Below are 11,752 nucleotides of genomic sequence, written 5' to 3'. Positions count from 1 at the left end.
AATCACAGTGGTTGCAGCAGGGACCGGCAGGGAGTCACTGGGACCATATGAATGGAAGAATGAAAGTTTTGAAATACAGTATCTGCTCTAATTGGAGCAAATTAAGGTTAATTGAATAATGAGACCACAGCCAATTAAGGTCAAATAGGTAATAGAACATCAAAGGAATGTAGGTAAAGTGGTTTGACCTTAATTGGTTGTGGTTTCATTATTTAATTTAGGTCTTTCCCTCCTATTTCCTGTTCTTTATTCATCTGTCCTAAGGATTGTGAGTTGGAAGGACCGTCAAAACCTAATAAAACCTCAGGGTGAGAAGAGAAATATAAAAAATAAAAAATAAAATATAAAAATTGGTTGAAAAAATCTCCCAATAAACCGGTTTTGTCTATAACGTACTGTCCACAGTTCAGAATCATAAAAAACATCATATATAAACATTTAGATCTGCTCAGAGATGATGAAAAAATTACTAGAATTCTGGCATCTGGACTGGCAGTTGTACCCAAAAGAGCAACCACATTTACTCTTTTCATAAGCAGAGATTACAGGTACTCTTTCTACAATAAACACACTTCAAAGCGGGACACATTCCAAACATACCCACCCAATACTATCAGAACTGGCTACACAGTGTTAACCCTGACTCAAGCTCAAAGGGGACCTCTATGGCTTTCCATAGATCCCTTCCTATCACCGTTACTTCCTCCCAAATTGACCCCCACTCCCGCTATATATTTTCGAATTGTGATATTCAAGATTGCAAGTTCACCTTCGCAAATATCTACGCACCGAACAGGGACCAAATCCCCTTCCTCCTCGGGACTCTGGAGTCCTTGGAATCCTTCGCCACCGGTACGATACTACTGGGAGGCGATTTCAACGTCCCATTTTTCCCCCAAGTAGATACCTCCACTGGTCATTCATTAATCTCTCACTCCAGGCTCAGAGCTCTGAGGAGGAAACTCCACACATTAGAACTAAGTGATGTTTGGAGGTCCCTCCACCCCCAGGGCAGGGACTAGTCCTTCTTCTCACATGCACGCCAAATGTATAGCAGACTGGACTACTTTTTCTGCCCTCACCACCTTCTTAGCTCAGTGATTCGGGCGGAGATAGGTGTCATGATCCACTCAGACCACGCACCTGTGTTCTGCTCGCTTTCGCTTCCGTCTTGGTCGGGCCCCGTGCCTCCTGGCGACTAAATGAATCATTATTCTCTGACACACTGTGTCTACACGAACTTAAATTCTCTATCTCTCATTTCATATCTGATCATACCTCAGACACGTCTTCCGATCTCATCAAATGGGAGGCTCTGAAATGCGTGTTGAAATGGGTCTTGATGAGGCATGGGGCCTGGCTGAAGAGGGAAGCATCTGCGAAATTCCTCACTCTCCAGTCACAATTACGATCCCTTGAGTTGCTCCACAAACGGACCCAACAAGACCTAGTATACAGAGATCTTATCAAAGTGCGTACTGACCTCCTAACACATTTAAACGCCAAAATCAGACATTACAAGCAATTGACGGGAAAGCTATTATATGAGTGGGGAAACAAATCGGGAAAATTTTTGGCTAGGGCACTCAAAGCGAGAAAGTCCTCTCTTTTTATCCCGTCTATTAAATCCCACTCTGGAACTCCCACGTATTTAACCCCTGAAATCTTGGATTCCTTCCGACACTATTATATGTCCTTGTATAACCTCCCCAAGCCTCAAACCGCTTCGACCACATCGCCCGTCACACCCACATTGTCTCAGTACATCACGAACACAGCCCTTCCGCAGCTGCCATTGGAGGCCATAAAAGCAATGGAGGACCCATTTTCCCATGAGGAGTTGCTATCTGCTATTGCCTCGATGCCGGCTGGAAAAAGCCCTGGCCCAGATGGCTACTCCTCCAGATTCTATAAGATCCTTCAAACAGAGCTCGCTCCTCCCTTGCTTGCTGCCTTTAACTCCATCTCGGCTACATCTCCTCCTCCCCCCTCCTTTCTACAGGCGTTCATTACTGTCCTCCCCAAGGAGGGAAAAGATCCCCAACTCTGCCCCAGCTACAGACCCATCTCACTTCTCAACTCCGACACTAAACTGTTTGCAAAACTCTTAGCTCACAGATTGACTCTGTACATGGACTCTGTACGTTAGGGGCCATGAGGCCAGGGACAACACACTCCGCACTTTCTCTGTGATTCACCTAGCCCATAGGCATAATATACCTTTACTACTTCTGTCCCTGGACGCGGAAAAAGCTTTTGACCGGGTGGACTGGGGCTTCATGACGGCTTCGCTGTCCCAGATCGGCCTGGGCGCCAACATGCTCTCCCATATAGGGGAACTATACTCCCGCCCCCAAGCCCAAATTAGGATTAACGGCCATCTATCGGAATTGTTCGATATTTGTAATGGTACAAGGCAGGGTTGCCCCATGTCTCCGCTACTCTATGTACTCTTATGGAGCACCTTCTGATAGACATACGTCACAACGCGGACATAGGGGGCCTTCCCTCGTCCTTGGGCCGGGACAAGTGTGCTGCATTCGCGGACGACCTCCTACTCTACCTTTCCTCCCCCCTCACCTCCCTACCCTCTCTACTGGCCACTATCAAACGCTTCTTCTCCCTCAGCATCTATAAGTTAAACGTGACTAAATGTGAAGCTCTTAATATCACACTCCCCTCCTACACGGAATGCCTTCTCAAGGCTTCCTTCCCATTTAAATGGCAATCCTCCTCCCTTCAATACTTAAGGGTCCAAGTACCGTCTCATAAATCAAACGCATACAGACTCAACTACCCCCCTATCTTACATAAGATCCGCGCTGACCTGTCCAAATGGGAGAGGAGGGACTTTTCCTGGATAGGCAGAATCAATATCCTAAAAATGAACATCCTCCTGCGTCTACTTTACCTTTTCTCCTGTCTGCCAGTAGTCCTACCAACACCACCACCCCACCCACCCCGGCAATTCTTTTGTGAACTTGCCTCTATACAAACCAACCTTGTTTGGACCCATAAACACCCCAGAATGGCCAGACACACCCTGATCAGGAAGAAAAGGGAGGGAGAGTGGCCTGGCCCTCCCCGATTTCTTCTATTATCTATCGACTGTACTTACGCGTATACTGGACTGCTTTCATCACACCTCGGATAAACAATGGATTCGATTGGAATCCCGCATGGTGGAATGTGACCTGAGAGCACTCCTGTGGGGACCCCGCCAACAAACCTGCTCCTCCTCGCTCCACACGACACCGGTACTCACTTGCATCAGCCACTCTAAAAAGCAATATATGTCCCGATTGTCCATCTTTACCCCAGATGGCCCCCTTATGCCCCTATTTGATAACCCTGCATTCCCTCCTACACGGTTCTGCTCGACCTTCCTGCAACCCTCCAACAGGAACTATGTTATGTTCCGATCCCTGCTGACATGCTCTGCACTGAAACCCCTTGAAACCATATTGGAAGATGCCAATCCTACCCCTACACTCCGTTTTCAATATGCCCAACTTCAACATTTTTACGCTTCTTTGAAGCACACCCTGCACCTACACCATAGTCTCACCAGATTTGAACAGCTTTGCACGTACCAAACACCAGTCTCCCATGCTATTAGTGCTTTATACCCTCTCGTACTAGAATCACTGACGAATGAACCTCTACCCTTTAAAGCCGGGTGGGAGAAAGAAATACGCCACCCTATACCTGACTCGGACTGGGCATCCGCCCTCGCATGATGCCACTCCGCCTCTATCTCCTGCAAGGCTCATGAAATTAACTATAAGGTTTTATCACAATGGTATCGAGTCCCAGCACTGCTAGCACATATGTTTCCGGGGACCTCGGACCTGTGCTGGAGGTGCTCCTCTGGGAGGGGAACGATCTTACCTGCCCATCCCTATCAGGATTCTGGACCACTGTCATTGATATCAACTACCGTGTTACCGGGGTGAGACTCCAGCACACCTCCAGAACCCCTGCTACTCTCCATACTGTTACGCCGAGCGCTCCGGGTCCCCGCTCCTCCCCGGAGCGCACGCAGCGTTCTCTCATTCGCAGCGCCCCGGTCAGACCTGCTGACCGGGTGCGCTGCGATATTACTCCCAGCCGGGATGCAATTCGCGATGCGGGACGCGCCCGCTCGCGATGCGCATCTCGGCTCCCGTACCTGACCCGTTCCCCGTCTGTGTTGTCCCGGCGCGCGTGGCCCCGCTCCTTAGGGCGCGCGCGCGCCGGGTCTCTGCCATTTAAAGGGCCGCTGCGCCACTGATTGGCGCAGCAGGCCTAATCAGTATTCTCACCTGTGCACTCCCTATTTATACCTCACTTCCCCTGCACTCCCTCGCCGGATCTTGTTGCCATTGTGCCAGTGAAAGCGTTTCCTTGTGTGTTCCTAGCCTGTGTTCCAGACCTCCTGCCGTTGCCCCCTGACTACGATCCTTGCTGCCTGCCCTGACCTTCTGCTACGTCCGACCTTGCTCTTGTCTACTCCCTTGTACCGCGCCTATCTTCAGCAGTCAGAGAGGTTGAGCCGTTGCTGGTGGATACGACCTGGTTGCTACCGCCGCTGCAAGACCATCCCGCTTTGCGGCGGGCTCTGGTGAATACCAGTAGCAACTTAGAACCGGTCCACCAGCACGGTCCACGCCAATCCCTCTCTGGCACAGAGGATCCACCTCCAGCCAGCCGAATCGTGACAGTAGATCCGGCCATGGATCCCGCTGAAGTCCCACTGCCAGTTGTCGCCGACCTCACCACGGTGGTCGCCCAGCAGTCGCAACAGATAGCGCAACAAGGCCACCAGCTGTCTCAACTGACCGTGATGCTACAGCAGCTACTACCACAACTCCAGCAACAATCTCCTCCGCCAGCTCCTGCACCTCCTCCGCAGCGAGTAGCCGCTTCCGGCCTACGATTATCCTTGCCGGATAAATTTGATGGGGACTCTAAGTTTTGCCGTGGCTTTCTTTCGCAATGTTCCCTGCACTTGGAGATGATGTCGGACCAGTTTCCTACTGAAAGGTCTAAGGTGGCTTTCGTAGTCAGCCTTCTGTCTGGGAAAGCTCTGTCATGGGCCACACCGCTCTGGGACCGCAATGACCCCGTCACTGCCTCTGTACACTCCTTCTTCACGGAGATTCGAAGTGTCTTTGAGGAACCTGCCCGAGCCTCTTCTGCTGAGACTGCCCTGCTGAACCTGGTCCAGGGTAATTCTTCTGTTGGCGAGTATGCCATCCAATTCCGTACTCTTGCCTCCGAATTATCCTGGAATAATGAGGCCCTCTGCGCGACCTTTAAAAAAGGCCTATCCAGCAACATTAAAGATGTTCCTGCTAACCTACATGAACTTATTCATCTGGCCACCCGCATTGACATGCGTTTTTCCGAAAGGCGTCAGGAGCTCCGCCAGGATATGGACTATGTTCGCACGAGGCGTTTTCTCTCCCCGGCTCCTCTCTCCTCTGGTCCTCTGCCATCCGTTCCTGTGCCTCCCGCCGTGGAGGCTATGCAAGTTGACCGGTCTCGCTTGACACCTCAAGAGAGGACACAACGCCGCATGGAGAATCTGTGCATGTACTGTGCCGCTACCGAACACTTCTTGAAGGATTGTCCTATCCGTCCTCCCCGCCTGGAAAGACGTGCGCTGACTCCGCACAAGGGTGAGACAGTTCTTGATGTCAACTCTGCTTCTCCACGCCTTACTGTGCCTGTGCGGATATCCTCTTCTACCTTCTCCTTCTCTACTATGGCCTTCTTGGATTCCGGATCTGCAGGAAATTTTATTTTGGCCTCTCTCATCAACAGGTTCAACATCCCGGTGACCAGTCTCGCCAGACCCCTCTACATCAATTCTGTTAACAATGAAAGATTGGACTGTACCGTGCGTTATCGCACGGAACCTCTCCTAATGTGCATCGGACCTCATCACGAAAAAATTGAATTTTTGGTCCTCTCCAACTGCACTTCCGAAATTCTTCTTGGATTACCGTGGCTTCAACGCCATTCCCCAACCCTTGATTGGTCCACAGGAGAAATCAAGAATTGGGGTACTTCTTGTCTCAAGGACTGTCTTAAACCGGTTCCCAGTACTCCCTGCCGTGACCCTGTGGTTCCCCCTGTAACCGGTCTTCCTAAGGCTTATATGGACTATGCTAACGTGTTCTGAAAAAAGCAAGCTGAGACTTTACCTCCTCACAGGCCTTATGACTGTCCTATTGACCTCCTCCCGGGTACTACTCCACCCCGGGGCAGAATCTATCCTCTGTCTGCTCCAGAGACTCTTGCCATGTCAGAATACATCCAGGAAAATTTAAAAAAGGGGTTTATCCGCAAATCCTCCTCTCCTGCCGGAGCTGGATTTTTTTTTGTGTCCAAAAAAGATGGCTCCCTACGTCCTTGCATTGATTACCGCGAACTTAATAAAATCACGGTAAAGAACCGCTACCCCCTACCTCTTATCTCGGAACTCTTTGATCGCCTACAAGGTGCCCACATCTTTACCAAACTGGACTTAAGAGGTGCTTATAATCTCATCCGCATCAGGGAGGGGGACGAATGGAAGACTGCATTTAACACCAGAGATGGACACTTTGAGTATCTGGTCATGCCCTTTGGCCTGTGCAACGCCCCTGCCGTCTTCCAAGACTTTGTTAATGAAATTTTTCGTGATCTCTTATATTCCTGTGTTGTGGTTTATCTGGACGATATTCTGATTTTTTCTGCCAACTTAGAAGAACACCGCCAGCATGTCCGCATGGTTCTTCAGAGACTTCGAGACAATCAACTTTATGCCAAAAGGAAGAAATGTCTCTTTGAATGTCAATCTCTTCCTTTCCTAGGATACTTGGTTTCTGGCCAGGGACTACAAATGGACCCAGATAAGCTAGCTGCTGTGTTGGATTGGCCACGCCCCTCCGGACTTCGTGCTATCCAACGTTTTTTGGGGTTCGCCAATTATTACAGACAATTTATTCCACACTTTTCCACTATTGTGGCTCCTATCGTGGCTTTAACCAAGAAAAATGCCAATCCCAAGTCCTGGTCTCCCCAAGCGGAAGACGCATTTAAACATCTCAAGTCTGCCTTTTCTTCTGCTCCCGTGCTCTCCAGGCCTGACCCATCTAAACCCTTTCTATTGGAGGTAGATGCCTCCTCAGTGGGAGCTGGAGCTGTCCTTCTACAAAAAAATTCTTCCGGACATGCTGTTACTTGTGGGTTTTTTTCTAGGACCTTCTCTCCGGCGGAGAGAAACTACTCCATCGGGGATCGAGAACTACTGGCCATTAAATTGGCGCTTGAGGAATGGAGGCATCTGCTGGAGGGATCAAAATTTCCAGTTATCATATACACTGATCACAAGAATCTCTCCTATCTCCAGTCTGCCCAACGGCTGAACCCTCGCCAGGCCAGGTGGTCGTTGTTCTTTGCCCGTTTTAACATTGAAATTCACTTTCGCCCTGCCGACAAGAACATTAGGGCCGATGCTCTCTCTCGTTCCTCGGATGCCTCTGAAGTAGAGCTCTCTCCGCAACACATCATTCCTCCTGACTGTCTGATCTCCACTTCTCCAGCCTCCATCAGGCAAACTCCTCCAGGGAAGACCTTCGTTTCTCCACGCCAGCGTCTCGGGATTCTCAAATGGGGACACTCCTCCCACCTCGCAGGCCATGCGGGCATCAAAAAATCCTTGCAACTCATCTCTCGTTTTTATTGGTGGCCGACTCTGGAGACGGACGTTGTTGATTTTGTGCGGGCCTGTACTGTCTGTGCCCGGGATAAGACTCCTCGCCAGAAGCCTGCTGGTCTCCTTCATCCTCTGCCTGTCCCCGAACAGCCTTGGTCACTGATTGGTATGGACTTTATCACAGACTTACCCCCATCCCGTGGCAACACAGTTGTTTGGGTGGTCGTTGATCGATTTTCCAAGATGGCACATTTTATTCCTCTTCCTGGTCTTCCTTCAGCGCCTCAGTTGGCAAAACAATTTTTTATACACATTTTTCGTCTTCACGGTTTACCCACGCAGATCGTCTCGGATAGAGGCGTCCAATCCGTGTCTAAATTCTGGAGGGCCCTCTGTAAACAGCTCAAGATTAAACTAAACTTCTCTTCTTCTTATCATCCCCAATCCAATGGGCAAGTAGAAAGAATTAATCAGGTCCTGGGTGACTATTTACGGCATTTTGTTTCCTCCCGCCAGGATGACTGGGCAGATCTTCTACCATGGGCCGAATTCTCATACAACTTCAGAATCTCCGAGTCTTCTGCTAAGTCCCCATTTTTCGTGGTGTACGGCCGTCACCCTCTTCCCCCCCTCCCTACCCCCTTGCCCTCTGGTTTGCCCGCTGTGGATGAAGTGACTCGTGATCTTTCCACCATATGGAAAGAGACCCAAAATTCTCTTTTACAGGCTTCATCCCGGATGAAAAGATTTGCCGATAAGAAAAGAAGAACTCCCCCCATTTTTGCTCCCGGAGACAAGGTATGGCTCTCCGCTAAATATGTCCGCTTTCGTGTCCCCAGTTACAAACTGGGACCACGCTACCTTGGTCCTTTCAAAGTCTTGTGCCAGATTAACCCTGTCTTTTACAAACTCCTTCTTCCTCCTTCTCTTCGTATCCCCAATGCCTTCCATGTCTCTCTCCTTAAACCACTCATCATTAACCGCTTCTCTCCCAAACTTGTTTCTCCCACTCCTGTTTCCGGTTCTTCTGACGTCTTCTCCGTGAAGGAGATTTTGGCCTCCAAGACGGTCAGAGGGAAAAAATTGTTTTTGGTGGATTGGGAGGGCTGTGGCCCAGAAGAGAGATCCTGGGAACCTGAGGACAACATCCTGGACAAAAGTCTTATCCTCAGGTTCTCAGGCTCCAAAAAGAAGAGGGGGAGACCCAAGGGGGGGGGGTACTGTTACGCCGAGCGCTCCGGGTCCCCGCTCCTCCCCGGAGCGCTCGCAGCGTTCTCTCATTCGCAGCGCCCCGGTCAGACCTGCTGACCGGGTGCGCTGCGATATTACTCCCAGCCGGGATGCAATTCGCGATGCGGGACGCGCCCGCTCGCGATGCGCATCTCGGCTCCCGTACCTGACCCGTTCCCCGTCTGTGTTGTCCCGGCGCGCGCGGCCCCGCTCCTTAGGGCGCGCGCGCGCCGGGTCTCTGCCATTTAAAGGGCCGCTGCGCCACTGATTGGCGCAGCAGGCCTAATCAGTATTCTCACCTGTGCACTCCCTATTTATACCTCACTTCCCCTGCACTCCCTCGCCGGATCTTGTTGCCATTGTGCCAGTGAAAGCGTTTCCTTGTGTGTTCCTAGCCTGTGTTCCAGACCTCCTGCCGTTGCCCCTGACTACGATCCTTGCTGCCTGCCCTGACCTTCTGCTACGTCCGACCTTGCTCTTGTCTACTCCCTTGTACCGCGCCTATCTTCAGCAGTCAGAGAGGTTGAGCCGTTGCTGGTGGATAAGACCTGGTTGCTACCGCCGCTGCAAGACCATCCCGCTTTGCGGCCGGCTCTGGTGAATACCAGTAGCAACTTAGAACCGGTCCACCAGCACGGTCCACGCCAATCCCTCTCTGGCACAGAGGATCCACCTCCAGCCAGCCGAATCGTGACACATACTACCCTCCTCGATCCCCAAACACGCCGTCCGTCTACTCTCGTTCATGCTCCTGGTGGCTAGAACAGTGGTGCCTAGGCTGACTGAGTCTCGACCTCCATACCTCTGTAAGATCTACGCACCTCTCTTCTCTAAATGTCGGACATTATACTGCTGGATGTCGGGGGACCCACCGGGTACTTTCGAGCTGCTTGATAAGTCCTACATCATGAATCTCCGGTCCTCTCATTTACTTACCTCTTACCTACCTTTCTCTTTCCCCTCTCTTTTCTCCCTTCCCCCTCTCCATCCATTCTTCTCTCTTTCTTTCCTTCCCTCCAATCTCATTTTCTCCTTTCTCCTTCTTCGCGTTTATTCTTCCTGTTCTCCGGTCTACCCCGTATACCAGAAACTATATTACAGGATGACATCTTGACTGTGTACTAGATTTACAGACAAGGATTCTCCACCTGTATGATTAGAAGCGCCAAGGGAGACGAGCCGGGCGACCCCGAACACTACACGACTGTATGAATCACATAGCACTGACTGCCCCAGTTGGCACTAGTTGTGTAGACACCCGTTTGTTGCCATGAACGCGCTCCTTTTTCGCGTTCACCACTGAAGGGCTGTCTCTGTTATCATGGCTATTATTGTTCTTGTCAGTATGAATACTATGTTACCCTTATCGACTTAACTGATTCTTTATTTACCGTTTGTATATTGAAAACTGAATAAAATGTTTTATTGGGGGGAAAAAAAGCAACCACACTTAGGAACAAATTATCCCTAAGTTTAGTAACAACAGAAACGCATCATGAGAACAGTTGGTTGGATTGTGTTGGGTTCTATAAATGCGGAGCAACACGATGCAAAGCTTGTCAAGTTACACACCTGTGTAAAGAATTTTCGGATGCAATGGGCAACCACATATATAAAATCAAACAACATTTGAATTGTAATTCCATCAATGTAGTTTATATCATTGAGTGTGTAGACTATAATTTAAAATATGTAGGGTGCACAACCCGAAAATTAAAAGTAAGAATTGGGGAACATCTCAATGGTATAACTAATACAGGGGGAACCCACAACAAATCTGGGGCTTCGCTACATTTTCTAGAAAAACATAATTCTAATGTGAGTAGCTTCAGGATGTATGCCATTGAAAAAACAGTTAAAAAAACATGAGGCGGCGATCTGCAGCGCAGACTGCTAAGCCACAAAGCTTTTTGGCAGTTTACCCTCCAAACAAGAGCCCCCCAAGGTTTAAATAAAAGGAAAGAACTTATGTTTCATTATTACAGATTCTATACATCACAATTCAACATTGTTTCCTGCATCAAGTTTCAAAACGTTGAGTCCTGTGCACATTGACATATATAAATGGTGCGATAATTGGTGCGTTTACAAAGTTGAACCAAAATCACTAAGAAAAAATATGTCTATCTATTTGTGAATATGCACAGCAAGATTTCTCCATATTTAATCATGCATATAACTATTTTGTTGTACCTGTCTTTTATTTGGAAATTTAGATTTTTACTCACGTTTAGTAATCCCTCCCTCCGAGTCGTATATAAAGAGGGGAGGATGAGCACAGGTGTTATGGTGATCAAGAGCGCGCATGCACTTGAAACATGTCCATATTTCAGTGTATCACTGGCTAGGTGGTGTGCAGTAAGTGCTTGCTTGCAAGATTTTAATGTTTCGGATTGCGAATAAAATTTGATGTTTTACGGAATTGCTGGATCCAGAATATCTTTCTTCTCTACAATAAGCACATCTCAATGCCTGGAAAAAAAAATGGGGCTAAAAAAGTAAAGTGAAAATAAAAAAATTATGATTTAGAATGAAAACTTGATAAACAAATTTATGAAATGCACTCCTCATTCATTTTTAATATTGAACATTTTTTTTTTTTTTTTTTTTAAACAGGGATCAATTTATGTGGCTGGGCAGGGACCTAAAAATGTAGCCGACAATGATAAAAATGTAGAAAGGGGCCATTAAAATGTAAAAATAATATGCTTTTTATAATGAATTTAAAATGTCTTTTTTTATTAGTAATGTATTTTAATATTGTGTTTAATAAAGTGTGTATGTGTGTTTCACTTTATTTCAAAATTTTCTGTTCCATAATGGGAGCTGTAGTAC

The sequence above is a fragment of the Hyla sarda genome, chromosome 2 (assembly GCF_029499605.1).
Source record: "Hyla sarda isolate aHylSar1 chromosome 2, aHylSar1.hap1, whole genome shotgun sequence".
Classification (NCBI taxonomy): Eukaryota; Metazoa; Chordata; class Amphibia; order Anura; family Hylidae; genus Hyla; species Hyla sarda.
This window is presented reverse-complemented; position numbering follows the sequence as displayed.